General features: G+C 41.8%; 1 protein-coding gene across 1 annotated transcript in view; it reads left to right on the plus strand.

Annotated features, from left to right (window-relative positions):
- The window catches only part of ppp5c (protein phosphatase 5, catalytic subunit), an 87,367-nt gene that overhangs the window by 25,636 nt on the left and 47,169 nt on the right, over positions 1-14,562 (plus strand). The gene's annotated exons all lie outside the window — the stretch shown is intronic.

The following is a 14,562-nucleotide window of genomic DNA, read 5'->3' on the forward strand; positions in this document are numbered from 1 at the left end:
TGTAGGTGATAGGCAGTCTGTGAAGGTGGGGGAGGGAAATGAGAGGGTGAAGGGATGACAGGAATAAAGGAGGGGGAAGAAAGGAGCAGTTACTGGAAGTTAGAGAAATCTACTGGAAGTTAAAAGAAAGTGAAATCAATGTTCATACTGTCAGGCAGACGTCCAAATGGAATATGAGGTGCTCCTGTGCCCTACACCTGGCCTCGGTTTGGCAGTAGAGGGGCCCATGGTCAGTGTGGGAATGGGAAGATTTCGGTGTCAGGTCTCTCTGATGTAGGCGAGGCTGCACCAGGAGAACCAGATGCAGTAAATGACACTGATGGATGAACATCTAAAGTGCTCCATCACCCAGAAGCTACTGAAGGGTGGTGGGTGAGAAGGTGTAGGGCCAGCTACAACACTTTGCTCTGTTACAGGGGAATCAGTGGAGAGTTTGAGTGGGCAAGGGAGATGCGAAGGGAGCAATGCCTGGGGAAGGGGGAGGCAGACATTAAGTGATTTAGTGCATCGAGCAATACAGGTCCCTTGACCCACTATGTTGTGCCACTATGTTGATCCTCCATGATCAATCTACCCCTTTCTTCCTATGTAACTCTCCATTTTACTGTTATCCATCTGCATATCTGAAGGTTAGATATGCCTATCAAATTTATCAGCCTCTATTACCATCTGTGGAAAGGGCCTTCCTTGCATCCATCACCTCACAATACTTTTGACTAATCACCTTAAAATTAGGCTTTTTATTAGCCATTTTCACTGGGAAAAGTCTCTTGTACACTTCTTCCAAGTCACCTCTCGTCCTCCTTTGTTCCAAAGAGGATCCTCCCTTCATAAGACATGCTCTCTAATCCAGGTAACATCCTGGTAGATCTCCTCACTTTTGGATTACTGCGTAGGCTGAACTGACGGTGCACATCTTTGGGTGTTGTGCGGCCTGAAAATATTGCAAAGTAGAGGAGATTCAAGACTCTGTAGGTTAATGCAACCTGGCGTTAAAATAAAATTCGTAACGTGAAGGTGAGGCTGGACCAGAAACCACAGTGACACTGATACTGAATAGAATTTAGTTAAGATGTTGTGAAGAGTTTTGGATGCTCTCTGTTGTATAGAGAATAGAAGAATCTGACAGGAATATGTTGGTGTATCGGATTTGAAGGTAACAAGGAGATTGTTGAGATGCTCAGCAACAGAGAACTGGGGTAGGGGTAGAATCATTGAGGCAGAAAGCACCACAGCACATAAACAAGCCCTTTGGTCCACCCAGTCCATGTCAAACTATTATTTTGCCTAGTCCAGTCACCCTGCATCCAGACTGTAGCCCTCCATATCCCTCCCATCTATAAACTTATCCAAATGTTAAAATCAAGCCCACATCCAGCAGATCTGCTGTTGTTCCATGCTATCGTGAAGATCTCCCTCATGTTCCCCTTAAGCGTTTCACCTTTCACCTTTAATCTATGGGTGACCTTTAGTCCCACCCAAACTCACTGGAAAAAGCCTGCATTCAGTCACCAACTCTATGACCCTCATAATTTTGTATACCTCTATAAAGTATCACTCAGTCTCCTGTGCTCCAAGGAATATAGCCCGATCCGATTCTCTCTTTCCCTATAACTTGTGCCCTTGAGTCTTGGCCACAGCTTTGTAAATTCTCTCTATATTTCCTGTAGGTAAGTGCAAGAAGTGTACACAATACTCTACGTTCAGTATAAAACAGTTTTTTTTCTTATTAATTTACTATGTTTCTTTACCCGAAATCAGCCACCCTTATATTTAAGGTTATGCGTACATGATCTCAGAAATAGCTTCATTCAGATGTGTTGTGACACTCATTTTCACAGTGTTGGCTGCTGTGGGATGGGGATACATCAGTCATTTTAGTCTGGTAGAGTTGCTTGTTACACTAACGCTATCAGTGATGTGCAAAAGTATTTTGTACTGTTCCCAAAAACGGACATTATTCATGGTATGGAAATTTTGTAGAGTGTGACCTCTCAAAATTGGTGACAATGCAGCAACAATGATCTCCAGCTAAGAATCTCCACCAAACAGCAGAAGGATCTGTTAGAATAGCTTTGGTTGTTGGCTCTGCAGAGTAATTGCATAATGTGTAGTTACGCCCCAAAATAATTGAGTTTCCACCACTCTCTGTAAAAAAAAAAAAAAAAAAAAGTAGGAATCTGGATTCTGTCATTTTGAAGATTAGCTTTATTTGTCAAATGTACATTGAACCATGCAGTGAAGGACGTCATTTTCATCAGCGACCTGCACAGTCTGTGGATGTGCTGGAGCAGCCTGCAAGCGTCACCATGCTGTTAATCCTAACGCAGCGTGCCCACAACGTACTGATCCCTTGGAATGTGGGAGGAAACTGGAGCACCCAGAGGAATTCCACACAGTTGTGGGGAAAAACGTACAAACTCCTTACAGATGACGGTGGGAATTGAACTCTGATCACTGTGAAACGTTGCACTGACCTCTAGGCTATTATGGTTTTCTAAATTGTACTGTTTCCTTAATCATTTTACTTTCTGTGATAATTTTGTGTTTTCGGAGGTTTGTTTTAGCTTAAAAACTATTTGTTTTCCACTCGATGAATTTTTTTTCTCTTGTGTATGTAGTTAACCATTAATACTCCCTACCAGTAGTTCTACCATTAGTATTTAAACATGGCTACTTGTCAGGTCAGATTATAAATATGTGAAATTCAGAGAGAGGGTGTTTGACAAAGATTTGCTTTGAAGGGGATGGGTGATCGTTCAGAACGGGGCAAAACTTTTAAAAATATATATATTAAAACTTACTATTAAAATGTATGTATAAAAATTAAATGAATAAGTAGTGCAGAAAAAAAGTTAGTCTGCTTCAGTCAGAGATAATTGGCAGGTGGGCTTTTTTGAGCTACACTCCTAAACGGGAATTCAATACCTAAAGCAATAAGGAATGCAGACTCTGACACTTTTAAACACCAGCTTGCTTTTAAGTAACATAGTTTTGTCTTTTATTTTTTAATTATAGTTTTTTATTTTATTTTCATGTTCATACTTTATCCCATTGTAAATCACTTTGAACTACATTGTATGAAGAATGCTCTGTAAATAAGTTATTTTTGTTTCTCAGCTCAGGCTGATGAAACCTGAGGTACGGGCATAGCCAAGTACACTCATTTTTCAATTGCTAGGAACTTTCACACTATTCTTGTGGCTTTCTGGAGATTTGGATAAATGTTGCTGTTGGTTAATTGTTTAATATTGTTGGGTAGTTGTAGATTTTACCATTGGGACAATATATACCCTGTTCATGTTCCATAGTCTTAATTTCATCTCTTAATTCAGCATATTTCTGGTGATTTTCATGTTTTGTTTTCAGTACATGCTATATCTATTAAATAAGTTGTTCTTGATTATTTATCCTGTAAAATTATATCCAGATGGTTATTATGGATTGTCCTATGTGTAATAATGGATCGGTTGTAATATAATTTGTAAGACTATGACTCTAAAACTGGATCAGGCTTATATTTATAGGAAGGTATGTTTTATTTTGTGAGTTTGTATTTTAAAGCAAGATTTTGGTGATAGACGTTTGCTACTTGTGTAAGGAATCAGATTGAGTTAAACCGCTGTAGGACCCTGAAGTGTGCTGGTTTCTCTGGTTTCTGCATTTACTATCCTGAATTTGTTGGTCTTTGAATGTACTTTTGATTTTTTTAACCACCTTGTCCTGTATTGCCACAAGGAGCCCCTCTGTTTCTGGGAAGAGGTCTCCATCTCTGAGCCAGGCATTGTCCACACCTACTCTGCTCAGATTGTGGGGATGTCTTCCATGGAGGGCCATGCTCTTCCATTGGTTAACATTTTCTAATGTTCTTCTTTTCTCTGTTCTATCATTTAGGTTTGGTGGTGTGTACTTACCAGATTTGCATATAGTTACGCCTCGTGCTGATTCCTGTTTTTGTTGTTGAAAGTATATCCTCAGAAGTTTTATCTGATTTCTGTAAATAATTTTTGTCTGTTATTCCTCTTCCTCCTCCTGTCCTAGGTAGTGTTAATCTAAGTGAGTTCAAGTGTACATTGTTTTCTAAAATTTGAAATTTCAGTTCTTGTTTTTCTTTGTAAATTTTCTAGATTGGTTTTGGTCTAAGATATTATTCCTAAAGAGTACATTATGGGTATATCAAAAGTGTTTATTACCTTTGTTATATTTTTACTGTTGTGCTCTGTTGGATATTCTTAAACCTTGAAGTAAATTCTGTCAAAAGTTTTCCCTTTGTCGCAGTATGATCTATTTTCTTTGCTTGTTGATATCCCAGATATTTACATATTTCATATGCATCCGTCAGTTATATTGTGTTCTGCCAAACTTTTTTATATTCTACTAGCTCTGTTGTACCTTGTGTTTAATGTTCTGCATTTAGCTAGTCCAAAGTTCATGTTTATTTCTTTAGAAAATAGTTCTACTATTTGAATTAATTGTTTTAGCTTTACCGATGGAGTACGTAATATCAAATCATCCGTACACGGGTGTGTCAAAGTATAATTTGTTTATCTCTGATTTGATACCCTATTTTCATCTTGCACAGTATGTTAGAGAGCGGGCTTATAGCAGACAAAACCAGAGTCTATGTTTTATTTTGATAACAATAGTTCTTTTTTGGTTGGTGAGTACCTAATTTGTTTAGGGAGCTTAAGGTAAAAGAATCCTTATGAGCCAGTTATCATGTGATAGAATTCACCCTGTACTTTGAAAAGGAGAAGATAAAGTTTGATGTATCCATGTTACAGTGGAGTAAAAGGAATTACTGAGCCATGAGAGAGGTGCTGGCCAAAGCTGATTGGAAGGGATGATGGCAGAACAGCAGTGGCTGGTGTTTCTGGGAGCAACCTGGAAGGCACAGAATAGATATATACCAAATATGAAGACTTATTCTAAAGGGAGAATGAAGCAACCATGACTGGGAAGGGAAGGCAAAAGAGGGGACATATAATATAGCAAAAATTAGTGGGAAATTAGAGTAATTGGGTAGCTTTTTTAAAAAGAAACGGAAGGCAGCTTAAAAAGTCATAAGGAGAGAACCGATGAAATATGAAGGAAAGTAAGCCAAATAAATAAAACAATATTAAAAGTTTTTTTAGATATTTAAAGAATAAAATATGCAAGAGTGGATATTGGTCCAATGGAAAATGACGCTGGAAGGTTAGTAATGGGGGACAAAGAAATAGAGGATGAACTTGAGTATTTTGTGTCAGTTTTCACAATGGAAGACACTAACAGAAACTTGAGAGTGTGAAATGCTATTACTAATGAGAAGCTAAAAGTCTGAAGGTAGATAAGTCACCTGGATCAGATTGCCTACACACCAGGGTTCTGAAGAAGGTTGCTGAAGAGATTGTGGAGGCATTAGTAATGATCATTGGAAGAATCACTGGATTATGGAATGGTTCTGGAGGACTGAAAAATTGCAAATGTCACTCCAATCTACAAGAAAGGAGAGAGGCAGAAGAGAGGAAATTATAAGCCAGTTAGGCTGACTTCAGTGATTGGGAAGATGTTGAAGTTCATTATTAAGGACAAGGTTTCAGAGTACTTGGAGACATATGATAAAATAGGCCAAAGTCAGCATGGTTTCCTTAAGGGAAAATCTTGCCTGACAAATCTGTTTGTTGGAATTCTTTGCGGAAATAACAGGCAGGATAGACAGTGGATATTGTTTGTTTTTTCAGAAGACCTTTGACAAGGTGCTGCACATGAGGCTGCTTAACAAGATAAGAACCCATGGTATTACAGGAAAGATACTAGCATGGATAGAGCATTGGCTGATTGGCAGGAGGCAGAGTGGGAATAAAGGGAGTCTTATTCTGCGCTCATAACTAGTGGTATTCCACAAGGGTTGGTGTTGGGACCCTTTTTACATCGTATGTCAATGACTTGGGTGACAGAATTGATGGCTTTGTGGCAATGGCCAAGTTTATGGACGATATTAAGATAAGTGGAGGGGCAGATAGTAGTGAGGAAGCGGGGGCTTCAGAAGGACATTGATTATGAGAATGGGCAAAGAAGTGGCAGGTAGAATACAGTATTGGGAAGTGTATTATCATACACTTTGGTAGAAGGAGTAGCATAGACAAGGTAGAAGCATAGACAATTTTCTAACTGGAGAAAAATCCAAATAGCTGAGGTGCAAAGGACTTGGTGTCCTTGTGTCGGATCCCTGAAAGGTTGACTTACAGGTTATAAGCAAGGCAAATGCAATGTTAGCATTCATTTTGAGAGGACTAGAATACAAGAGCAAGGATTTAATGCTGAAGCTTTACAAAGCATTGGCCAGATCACAGTTGAAGTATTGTGAACAATTTTAGCCCCTTATGTTTGAACAGATGTGCTGACATTGCTGAGAATCCAAAGGAGGTTCATGAGAATGATTCGGGGAATAGGAGCTAATGTATGTAGAACATTTGATTGTTCGAGGCCTGTACTCGCTGGAATTTAAAAGACTGAGGGGAATCTCATTGAAGCCTCCTGAGAGGCTGAGATGGAGTGGATGTGGATACAATGTTTCCTATAGTGGGGGAGTCTAGGACTTGAGAGCACAGCCTCAGAATAGAGGGGCATCCATTTAGAACAGAGATGAGGAATTTCTGTTGCCAGTGGCTGGTGAGTCTAAGGAATTGATTGTCACAGACACCTATGGAAGTCATCATTGAGTATATTAGAGTGTAGGTTGAGTAGTCAGCTCGTCCAAGGTTACAGAGCTAATGGAATTGCGAAAGATAATAAACTAGCCATGATGAAATGGCAGAGCAGGATGAATGGATGAAATGGCCCAGTTCTGCTCGTGTGTCTTATGGGATACTGTTAGTTTAGTGTAGGAATTTCTCTCAGACTATCCATCCCATAGGATGATGGTAAGAAGTTAGCATTGTTCAACAGAGTTCGTTTGTTCCATGAGGCAACAATCAGATTGTGCTTATGATTCTTACCACTGGACGACCCGCCAGACTGGCCAGGTTGGTGTGAGCCGGCTTTGTTTGAGCCACCTTTTCTAGGCCCTTCCTTATCGTGGGGTGAGCAGTGCCTCTCGAACAGGCCTGCTCAGACGCAGAGGGTGCTGCCTCACCGGATCTCCACTCTCCCCCTGCTGCCTGCGTGCAGGAATGCGATTCAACTGGGGGCACCATCCCAGCCAAGCTGACCTGCTCACCCCTACACCCTTTATCAGAGCTCCAGCAGCCCAGGGTCATTAATTCCAGGCTAGTTGTGCACCATGACGGACAACTGAATCATTGCAGGAACCTGATTAGTTAACAAGAAAAATGCTTGGCACTTGAATTACTGAACACAAACATAGGGTAGAGGGAGGGAGAGAAGTGATTTGTAGGATAGGCTGTGGTTGGTATTTAAAAGTGCTGTGACATAAAGCCACAGTGTCCAAAGAAGATGTCTTCTCGTCTGCACACACAGACCTCTCTGCTTCGAAGCACAGGAGGCCTAGCAGTAAGACAATCCTGTTATCGCACTGTGAGTCAATTGAATAAGAAAAGGAATATGCAAGTACAGACAGTTTAATTTTGACTGATGGTTGTCTGAGGTTCTTGTAGCTTGTTGTTTTCTTGTGTTTGGTGTGATGCCTTTCAACAATAAATTCTACAAACGCTGGCTGAAGTTATAACGCTTTCTGCCGCTTATTGTCAGATGCGTGGACAGAAATGTCAGGGTATTTATAGCAGGCTTGCAATAGTGATGAGGTTCCCGTGGAAGCTTAATAGAATCATTTCCACGCACAGTCAGTTGTTAAAAATACAAGTTGGGTTTACGTATGTTTTATTTTGGTGGCTATTGTAAACTCAGTCAACTCCATCATGGACTCTAGCCTCCACACCATGGAGGACGTCTTCAAAACGTGGGCGGCATCCATCACGAAGGGCCCCCACTCTCTTATTACTACCATCAGAGAGGAGTTACAGGAGCTTGAAGAGACATTTAACATTTTTGTCAGCTCCACTGATGGGTTTCTGAACAATGAACCCACTGTTTGTGCTGTTTTCCCCCCACTGATTTATATTTTTATACATTTCTTATTGCAATTTATATTGTATGTTGTGCATTGTGTTGCTGCCACTAAACAGCGCATGTGTCAGTGATGTTCAATCTGACACTGTTCAGCCTGGTACTTTCCCTAACCACTTGCCCTTTATAGGGTCATAGAGAGGCAAACACCGTGTAACAATAGGCACCAAACCTGTGCCAACCATCAAACCTACTTCAATTCCATGTTGCTATTCTTGGGTCTTGACAGTCCTTAATGATGGTTGCCACATTTTTGAGAGTCCAGAGGAGGTTCAGGAGAATGATTTTGTGGATGAAAGGTCAACGTATGAGGAGCATTAGACGTCTTTGGGCCTGAACTCGCTGGAATTTAGAAGCATGAGGGGCAGTTATGTTGAAACCCGTCATGTATTGAAAGGCTTCGTTCAAATGGTTGTGGAGAGTATATTTCCTATAGTGGAGACCAGGGGGTACAGTCTCAGAAAAGAACATAGTAAACCCACAACTCATTAACCCTTATCTGTACATCTGGAATGTGTGAGAAAAGCAAGCACTAAGAAAATCCTCGTGGTCACATTGAGAACATACCAACTTCTTGCAGGTAGAAACAGAAGAATACAATTGTTATAGGGGATAATTGAGGGAACAGACTCTTTTCTCTGCAGTCTCGAGGCCTGCATGTGGTCAGTGTTGAAGACGTTTCTGGGTTGGAAAGGAGCTTTGAGTGCGAGGGGGTGGGATCCTGTTGTCACGGTCCATGTTGACACTAACACTGTGGGACTAGCAAAAGATTTTGTTAATTGATTACTAGCAGAATTGAAAAGCAGAACCACAAAAGTGATAATCTCCAAAGTATTACTCAAGCCATGTGCAGATTTACAGCTGTTAAATAAGATTAGATAAAGTTTGCTATGGGAGAAAGGAGTTTCGGTTCATGGGGCTCTGATATCAGTACTGGGGGAAGAGAGAGCTGTTCTCTTCATCACGTTGAGGCTTGTGTCCTGGCCAGTTGCGTACGTTTGGGTGTAGGTGGTGCTTTATTTTTATTGAGATACAGCCCAGAAAAAGCCCTTCCAGCCTTCAATCTGCACTGCCCAGCAATCCCCTGATTCAACCCTAGCTAAATGACAGGATAATTAAATGACCAATTAATCTACCAATCGGTACATCTTCGGACAGTGGGAGGAAGGAGCACCTAGAGGAAACCTGCACGGTCACAGGGAGAACGTACAAGCTTCTTTCATGCAGTGATGGGAATTGAACCCGGGTCACCTGTATTGTAAAGTTTTGTGCTAACTACCATACTGCCCTTTAGATGAATTAAAGGTGTGGCTGAAATGATGGGAAATGAGACTGTGGTGTCACAAGATGGGGTAGAAGTGAGTGGACTAGGGTAGTGTAATGTTATTACAGTATCAGGGTTTAGTTCTACCATTGTAAGGATTTTATGCATTCTCCCAGTGACTGTGTGGGTTTCCTTTGGGTACTCCGGTTTTCTCCAACATTACGAAGATGTACAGTTAGTAGGATAATTGGTGACATTGGGCCGTGTGGGCTCTTTGGGCCAGAAGGGCTTGGTGCTGTGCTGTATCTCTAAGGACATGGGACCTCGAAGTCCGGTCCGGGGACTGCCTGTGACACTGCGGCTGGGCTTCTGATCTTGTTTCAGTCAGGATGAATCTCAAGTTCAGTTAAATTAAATTCCACTGACAGGATGAAGTAAGATGCACAGGAAAAAGAATCTCGGGGTGTGGTATCATGCATGTACTCTGTTAATTTTATTTTGATCTTTGGAGAAGAAAATATAAGCAAAATTGTATAAGTTAAAGCTCCTTGTCTCAATATTTGAAATTAGATACTTTGGCATAAATAGAAATAAATGTGTTTGATTTAATAGGTGTTGTACATATGTAATGCAGAATTATCTAGCAGTTGAAACTCAATGTTCCAGGTTAGACCATAAGACAGGGACAGGCCATTCAGCCCATCAGGCACGCTCTGCCATTCTATCTAGGCTGACTTTTCCTCTCATCCCCATTCTCCTGCCTTCACCCTGTAACCTTTGATGTCCCGGCTAATCAAAAACCTATCAACCTTAGCATCAAATTCCACAGATTCCCATCCTCTGGCTAAAGAAATTCCTCCTCATCTGTGTTCTAAATGGACATCCCTCTATTCTGAGGCTTTGCCCTCTGGTTCTAGACTTTCCCACCATTGGAAAAATCATCTCTGCATCCACAATATCTGGACCTTTCAATAGTCAAGCAACACACACAAAGCTGGAAGAACTCAGTATTCCAGGCAGCATCTACGGAATTGAGTACAGTCGATGTTTTGGGCCGAGACTGATGGGGGCGTCGGCCGGAAACCTCACCTGTACTCTTTTACATAGACGCTGCTTGGCCTGCGGAGTCCCTCCAGCATTTTGTGTGGTTGCTCGGATTTCCAGCATCTGCAGATTTTCTCTTGTTTGGGATTGATGTCGAAACTCCCTGCTGCCCTATTCGTACCATCCTGGTAGTACGCACTTCCTCAACAGCTGCTCGTTCCGCTTCCTGGGCCAGTTTGCTTCTGTCCCTCTCCTGAGCCCTGTCGAAGTGAAGCCGTCCGGTCCACCTGACCAGATCTCTATGCCATTTCCACTGTGCCCTTGATCTTCCCCGCACCCCAGACAAGACTTTGGGGTCACAGGAGTCTCTGTACAGCAACAACTCTCTTGTAAGGGAAACGAGGAACTCCTTGTGCTGCAGGGAAACTGTAATTTACTTCTCTTCCCATATAGGGCAGTGCTGCTCAGGCTATGTGGGAGGCCCAGCCATCTTTCAAGGTAGCCATTGGTCTTTCTTTTAACAGCCTCAACTGTTGACAAGGCTACCTCATAGACCAGCATGGGCCAGAGGATTCTGGGGAGCATGCCATGTTGATAGATCCAGGCCTTAAGCTTGCCAGGTAGGCTTGATTGTCTGCACTGGTCAACCAGGCTTCTGACTTTTGGCAGCTGCATCTCTTAGGCTGCAGTCAAAGACGTTCCCCAGAAATGGAGGGGATAGCAATACCATCCAAGGAGAAGTGGAATTTGTCTATGAGTCTGCCTTTCTTTAGCACCAGAGACCTGGATTTCTCTGGCTGAAAGCTTATTCTTGCCCCTGTGGTGAGCCTCTCTAGCCCCTGGCAGATAGTCTAGGACTAGAGGGCACAACCTCAGAATAGAGGGATGTCCATTTAGAACAGAGATGAGGAAGAATTTCTTTAGATGGGGCTGGTAAATCTGTGGGATTTATTGCCACAGGTGGTTATGGAGGCCAGGCTATTGAGTATATTTAAGGTGGAGGGTGATAGGTTCTTGATTAGTCAAGGTGTGCAAGGTTATGGGGAGAAGGCAGGAGAATGGGGTTGAGAGGGAAGGGGATCAGCCATGATGGAGTGGTGGAGCAGACTCAATAGGCCAATTGGCTTAATTCTGTTCTAATGTCTTATCGATGGTGTGGGCTCGTGGACTGTTAGGACTTGTTACCCTGCTGTATCTTTAAAATGAATTTTAAAAATCTGTGATCGGGTGGGATTGTTAAGGATTTGGTATAATTGTATCTAGGGCATAATCATCACAGCCTGGTACAATTCCAAAGTTGGTGTCCTGAACTTAATCAGGGCAATTGCCAAAGTGCAGAGGAAGCATTATTTAGGTTGGATTGGAAAAATAGACCAATGGAACTGTGACCGAGCATAGATTGCCACCAAGGCTCGATGGCCTGCATCCATGAGTCTGAGGAAGTGGCTGCAGAAAGAAGAGTGTTTGGCTGAAGTTTTTCAGAATGCCGTTCTTGGGTTGGAAACACACGAATGTGGTACTCTCTCCTCACGAAGGGAAGCATACAAAAATCAAGGAACTATTGGCCAGTTAGCTTAACCTCCATTGTTGAAGTCCATAATAGCACTATATTTTGCACCATATCACTGGTTTTCCTTTGTGCTTTATCAATGTATGGTACCGTGCAGAAGTCTTGGGCAGATGTACAGCTAGTGAGTCTAATGTGCACAGTAACGTATTTGTGTTTTAAAATAATGCATGCAAAACATTCTTTTCTGTACCTTGATACACACTACAATAATTAGTCAAATGTAGTATTTATTACATATATCGACAAGTTGAGTTCAGCTCCTGGCCTTCACGTGTGGCTTAGTTAATAAGCCCAGTGGAGCTCCCTACTGACAGGAGAAGGGGCAAAGGCGGGCTACTGGCACCTTAAAACCAGTCACTTTGGGCAGATGGGGCTCGTCAGTTGTGGTCGGCAGCTCATGCAGGAGAAGGAAAACTCTGATCTCAAACCTCTGCCTTGCAGTTATACCCACTAATGGGGAAGGCTTTGAGAGTAAACTCCGAGGGGAAATATCCAGAGCTGCAGTCCTACATCGTGTTCAACACTGACAGGCAACTCCTGTGATGCTCCTGTGTCAGTCTCTGTCATTCCACTGGGTTCATCAGAAGTGTAGAGAGGGGGAGCTTGCCACATGGGCAACAGCTTGCTCTCCGTATTGTACTGCCCTGGCCAGTGTATCTAGCCAGCTAGGATGCAACATCCATGGTCGGCTCTGACTGATGGGGGGGCCTCAAGATCAATAATTTGGGGGGGGGTCAGAGTGTAAGGTGTTTCAAGTTTCCTCATTGATGTGAGAGTAGTTGAAAGGACATGCAACATTGAAGATATTTGAATTTACAAGAGGATTGGGTAAACCTGACAAATTTAATGTAGGAATGCATGATGTCCTGCAGTTTGGTAAGAGAAACTAAAAGACAGGCGGTTGTTTAAATGAAGAGAAACTGCAAAATAGTGGATTACGAAGAGATCTATTACACAAAAGTATGAAGTAGTAATTGCGGCTGCAGCAAGTAATGTAGAAGGTAATTGGCATATTGGTCTTTACTGTTAGGAGGTTGGAGATTACTTGTGTTGTTGAAGCTGTAATTTGCAGTGCTGTGTATGGTTTTGCTCGTCCTATTTAAGAAAGGATGTACTAGCATTGGCAACATCCCAGGAATTGGTCCGGAAGAGATTCACGAGTCATTCTGTAAGTTAGATATGCAAGAAGATGTATATCAACTTAATCTTGTATATCTATAAGAAGATGTGCATGTGAATGATTGAAGGGAGGTAGCTGTTTTTGAAACTTGTTGTGGGGCTACAGGCTTTGCAGCCTCCTAACGGGTAGGAGCCGTGAGAAGATGCCTGGCTCAGTTAATGCAGCAAAAGTCTGAGAATCAGGCTGTTTACCAGAGGTCCAGAGGGGAAGTTTAAGAGAACTGAATAGAGAGAGGGCAAGGTTGGTAGGAAAAAGAAATCTAGAAATACTCCAAGGGCAGAAGTGTAGTTGGGAAAAGTCTGAAAAGGAAGTTACCTAATTACTTAAGTACCTTACACCTGTCTTCATTGGGTAGAGTTCTGGTGGGGTCTCGGTGAAAGATGTACGGGCCATCCCCAGATAATGAGCCGGTTCCATTTTTACTGACAACTATATGTCAAATTTGTCCATAAGTTGGAAAATATATAAAAATATCAGTTCAAAAGTAAATTTATTATGACAGTGCATATGCTACTGAGATACATTTTTCTTGCATTCATTCACAGTAGATACAAAGGAATACAATAGAATCAATGAAAAACTACACAGATGGACAAACAACCAATTGGAGTTGATGCACTCCACCACTGGGGGTGGTGCGGTGCGGTGTCCATGCTGAAGTCACATTTGCTCCGTCACCTTCCCCCATGTTTGCTTGGCAGAAGATGAGCCATATTGTGTTTTGACTGCAGATTCCTGCAACATTTGTTGACTTAGGATCTTGGACAATATATTTTTTGTGTTACTATTTTATTGTATGTGCATGCTATCTTGTATGTACCTTGTGCTGGGTGTGTCTGTTGGTGCTGTTTTGTACCTTGGCCTCAGTAATACTGTTTGTTTGGATGTATTGGTGTGTGATTGAATGACAACTTAGGAAAGAAAAAAAAACAAATTGTGCGTTTACAAAGAAAAGTAATAAATAATATTGCAAATCACTGAAAATGAAGATAGAATTGTAATTTTTAGGAAGGAATATTTGTAACTCGATTGAATTTAATATAATTCTGGAAGCTCTTTAGTGTGTTTTGTTTTAGGTCAGATGTTCTTCACCTAGGGGATGATCTGCAGTTGAATTCATGGATGGACTATTAATAGATTAGGAGTGGTGCTTGAAAGGTGACCTGTAATTCGTGGACAAATCACCTAGTCCACGTGGGATAGGCTCTGCGAGAGGTGAGGAAAGGAATCGCAGAATCTTTAGTGATGAGCTTCCAAATATTCCGGTGGTGTTGCCAGAAGACTGGAAAGTTGCAAAGGTTACACACACCATGGCCTTCTCTTGTGATCTGTATGTATGGCATGTGGAGCAAATATTTTCACTGTACCTCAGTGAATGTGGCAATGATGAACAACTTTATTGAAGGGTCTGAGCACAAAACATTGACTGGTTGTTCC

This window comes from Hypanus sabinus, chromosome 26 (genome assembly GCF_030144855.1).
Source record: "Hypanus sabinus isolate sHypSab1 chromosome 26, sHypSab1.hap1, whole genome shotgun sequence".
Taxonomy (NCBI): Eukaryota; Metazoa; Chordata; class Chondrichthyes; order Myliobatiformes; family Dasyatidae; genus Hypanus; species Hypanus sabinus.